General features: G+C 41.7%; 2 protein-coding genes across 2 annotated transcripts in view; both read left to right on the forward strand.

Moving 5' to 3' along the window:
• Positions 1 to 4,039, forward strand: part of LOC126405575 (macrophage mannose receptor 1-like) — an 8,536-nt gene extending 4,497 nt beyond the window's left edge. The window contains exon 5 of the transcript XR_007571586.1: positions 3,836 to 4,039. The gene's annotated coding sequence lies outside the window, so the exon portion shown is untranslated. The remainder of the gene's footprint in view (positions 1 to 3,835) is intronic.
• LOC126405581 (dual specificity protein phosphatase 3-like) overlaps positions 1 to 4,761 on the forward strand; it is a 608,181-nt gene that overhangs the window by 551,222 nt on the left and 52,198 nt on the right. The gene's annotated exons all lie outside the window — the stretch shown is intronic.

Raw genomic sequence — 4,761 nt, forward strand, 5'->3', positions numbered from 1 at the left:
ATGTGTGAGCTGTGTACCTGACAGTTATGTTGCCTCCTGTGGATGCTATTTAGCATCTTATTCCTTCCTCTTGTTTGGTCAGCATGAGTTGTTTTTAAATGTGCTTTATAAATAAATTTGAGTTGAGTTGAGAAGAATGTCTCATGATAATCCACAGATTGGTAGCATTACGACAAAAAGGTTCAGATGCTCCAAATATTTAGTTCAAACACATCATTACATCCAGAGATTTCCACAAACTGCTGTTGCATCATTTGGACCACTCATATTTCTCTTCCTACTGTCTGCAAAAAGTGAGTGTGTGATGTGACCAATAAATATTCAGCTTCAACTGTCTCGTCTGTTGGGTGTATTTTGTTGGATTTGAGCGATTGAGAGAAGAAGAGTGCTGGAGGGAGTTACAGTTACAGTTACAGTTTGCAATGCTGCAGTATTATATTTTATTGTATATTGTAGATCTGTGAGTGTTGTTTCATAAATATTCCATGGCACATTTGTACTGTTAGTAAGCGTGATGTAAATCTGTGTCAGAGCAGTGTGACTGGGGTTTTCAGGCCAGCTGTGTGTGTAGTAACCTTCCAACATGGCCACCAGAGGACGCTACGATGCTTCAGGAAATCATCCATCAGTGACATGAGACACACTTTTCCTGGTTCAGACTGTTATCTCATCCGTGGAGATTTCATCAGCTGCAGCTCTGACACAGCGCTGCTCCGTGTGCCTGCAGGGATAGAAAGAAGAATCCTCTCTGATCACTGCGGAAAACACCAGAAGACCTTTGAACCACTCTGTGTTGTTTACTGTGTGTCTTTAATGTGATGTGTTCAGGGGCGGGTTTAGAAACGTCTGGGTCGGCCAGTCTGGGGCACTGATTTAAAAAAGGGGGGCGCATTTTGTGTTAATGTGTTCAGACTCAAACTGTGCGTAATTAATAGTTCCATCAGTTATTCAGTAAAATGAATAAAAGCCAGATAAACAAGTTAAAATATTCTAATATGAAATATTGTCAATAATTAGAAGCTATTTGTAACCCCCCCCCCCCCCCCCATGTGGCATCTCTTTGTAGTCATCTCGTTTCCCTCTTAATCCATTTTGCTTAAGACAAACAACTACTACTGGGATCTTTTTGTAGCCCTTTAGCATCTCTTTGTGGTTGTTTTGTTTCGTCTTAAGCCATTTGATGTCCCCTTGTAGTTGTTTTGAGTCCTTTTTGTAGTTGTTCAGCATTGTTTTGTAGTTGTTTGCCGTCTCTTTGGAATAGTTTTGTTTGCCTTTGTAGTGTTTTTGCAACTCTTTGAGGTTTCCCTTTTCAGTAATTTTGTGTCTCTTAGTAGTTGTTTGTTGTCTTCTTGTTATGAATTTGTTTTCCTTTGTAGTTGTTTTGAGCCCTTTTGTAGTCATTTGGCTCTTTAAGGTAGTTTTGCTTCCCTTTTCAGCCATTTTGCATCTCTCTCTGTAGTTGTTTTGTGTCTCTGTGGTTTGGGATCTTGTAGTTGTTTGTCTCTTTGTAATAATTTTGTTTCCCTTTCTAGTCATTTTGCATCTCTTTGTGCAAGTTTTGCATCCTTTTGTGGTCGTTTGGTGTCTCTTTGTGGTAGTTGTGTTTCCCTTTTCAGCCATTTTGCATCTCTGTAGTTGTTTTGTCTCTGTTTGTAGTCTTTGTGTGTCTCACTGAGGTTGTTCTGTTTCCCTTTGTAGTCATTTTGCATCTCTGTAGCTGTTTGGTGGCTCTTTGTGGTTGCTTTGAATCGCTTAACATCTTTTGTGGTCTTTTTGCATCTCTTTGTGGTCTTTTTGTTTCCCTCTTAAGCCATTTTGCATCTCTGTAGTTTGCATCTCTGTGGTTGTTTTGCATCTTCTTGAGATACTTTGGTATCTTTTTGTAGCCCTTTAGCATCTCTTTGTGATTGTTTTGTTTCCTTTAGTTGTTCAACATTGTTTTGTAGTTGTTTGGTGTCTCTTGGGAGTAATTTTGTTTGCCTTTGTAGTGTTTTGCGACTCTTTGAGGTAGTTTTGCTTCCCTTTTCAGCCATTTTGTGTCTCTCTGTAGTTGTTTTGCGTCTATGTGGTTTGGCATCTTTTTTAGGTAATTTGGCATATTTTTCTAGTTGTTTGTCTCTTTGTAATAATTTTGTTTCCTTTGTAGTTATTTTGCATCTCTTTGTGCAAGTTTTGCATCCTTTTGTGGTCATTTGGCATCTCTCTGTGGTTGTTACACATCTTTGTAGTAGTTTGATTGACTTTCTAAAAAGAAATGTATGTGGCAGTAACTGCAGAGGTTCTGATACTAATAAGCCAACTACCTGTTACACTCAGACTCTGGTTGGGGCCTGTGTCATGCATAGCGAGCCCTCTGGCCCCGCCCCTGCCTGAATGTGTGTTTGGATCTATAGATATCTGGATTTTCCCACAAATCTCTGGAGATCATTTCTACAACATCTGATGATATCATATATATATATATATATATATATATGTACATATATGATATTTATTTTCAGAGGAAGATGCTGAACATGAGTTGTGTGGCTGGATTAGGAACTCTGCACGAGGACAAAACAGACAAGAAGAATCAAATCTGTGTGATCCTGTAAACAGAGGTCAGAAATAACGCCCAGCCTGTTTGTGTGCGTTTCATTTCCCCGCTTCGGTTTGGAGGCAGAATAAAGCTCGAAAGACAGCGTTAAGAGTTAAAAGTTAAAAGTCAGCCATGTGCGGAAACCACCGTACTGAAAGTAGACTTCCCCGTGTGTGTGATTACTGCAACATAGAATTACACCAGGCTGGTCTGCTGCTGGACGGGTTTTGATGGCTGAGGTCGACAACACATCCAGTTAAAACATTGTCAAGCTTCAGCCAAGTGTCCTGATTGGTCAGAGCCTGGCCCACGCCATGCTTAGAGCTCCCATAATGCACAGCTAGTCTGCCAAGTCTGCTGCTTTCTGCTTCACGATGGGAGAAAACAGGACACGTGTATAAAGCAGTGGGTGCGAGCGATGATCCAGCAGAGGGAGCTTTACACACTGAGACTGATGGACTGATGGACTGCAGGACGCAGCGTCAAAGATACACCCACCCAGAGACACGCTCACTTTACTCTCACAGCTGCACACAGACAATAGGAAACACAGTGAAACAATATGAGCCTTGTAATTATGTGTGGCATAAAGTTTATTTTTAAAGCACAAAAGTGAGACAAAATCAAAGTGCTTTATAAAAGATATTATTTTGAAATGAAACATGAAAATAAAGATTGAACATCTCTTCTATATTTTAAATTAATTTCAATATTTTACACTTTCAAATAACAAAGTATGAAAAGGGCCTGAAGCAAAAGTTTGGGCACCCTGCATGGTCAGTGCTCAGTAGCGCCCCGTTCGGTGAATATCACAGCTTCTAAACAGAATAGTGATGTGTTCAAGTGCTCTCATGTTGAAACTAAAGCCGCTGTCCCACTGGACAAAAACCCCACTAACATCTGACACTAGTATTTAATGGGAAAGGTTCCAATCTGCATTCACACGCGGGTCATATGACTCTGCAGTGGTCACAGGGCCAGGTGGAGGTGCTAATTGTAGCCCCTTTGACAGTTTGTTCTAACAATGGGCAGCCAGGTAAAACCCTCCATCTCCACCCAAACTTTGCCAGCTAACTTTTGATCGATGTTTGAGCGCTGAGTTTGAAAGAAAGACTGCTGCTGGTGTGGGGAGTTATTTCCTCTCATGCAAGCGCAGAATATATGTACTGGTTGGCCATCAGCTGGAGTCTTTGCGGTGTGTTCAAGTGCAGCTTTTTGGCAACATGAGGTGACAAAGCAGTTTGCTTTTGCCTAAAGGTGCGGACACACCAAACCGACATCAAAGAACTAGCAGCGACGAAAGCCAACTGTTGCGTCGTCTACGTCGCCTCACGTCGCCCTGTGTCAGTTGCATTTGAACACACTACACGGACTACATCTGACGGCCAAGTAGCACGTACGTTCTGCGCCTGCGTGAGAGAGAGCGGAGTGAGAGAGTGGTACATCCTGTCAGCCGAGGGGTTTCCTATCTGTGGTAGAGTTGCCACCCGTCCCGTTTTTCCCAGAATTGTTCTCTTTTTTCATCAGCTGACCCGGGAAAAAAAAAAAATCTCTCCCGGGACACAATTTATCCCGTTTTTTTGGCGAAAATGCAGCAGCAGCAGGCCAAGGAGTCCATCCAGTATCAGTGCAACAGGCTCAAGAACATCTGTGTCAGAGAGACAGCAAAGATGTGAGAGGAGCTGTGGGAAGTCCTAACAGTTCACTTAGTATATTTGCACATCCAGTCATGTTTTAATTTGTATTTTTTCCATTTATATTTAACCCTATGGGCCCGAACGACGCATAGTGCGTCCAAATTCACACCTGTTCTTCTCTATGGTTTTTCTCCGCGACCGTGCGTCATAGCGAGAAACCACGCATATCACGTGAAACAGCATAATCGTAGCTTTCCGAATGTTTTCACAGCGAAAAAAAATGATAAAGTTACACTAAAATGATGTATAACAGAGCTTTCATACAGTTCTGCACACACATTACTCTTGGATGGATTACTCGGAAATGCAGGCTCGCACAGAAATGCCACGCATATCACATGAAAGCGCAGGAGCAGAGCTTTCCAATGATACCACACACATCATTGTGCTGTCATCCCATCACGCTATAAATACAGATCAATTGTCTACAAAATAAAAACCTGACAAATTTCTTTACAACCCATTATACAGATCTTGTTATCAGTC

Source organism: Epinephelus moara, chromosome 18 (assembly GCF_006386435.1).
Source record: "Epinephelus moara isolate mb chromosome 18, YSFRI_EMoa_1.0, whole genome shotgun sequence".
Classification (NCBI taxonomy): Eukaryota; Metazoa; Chordata; class Actinopteri; order Perciformes; family Serranidae; genus Epinephelus; species Epinephelus moara.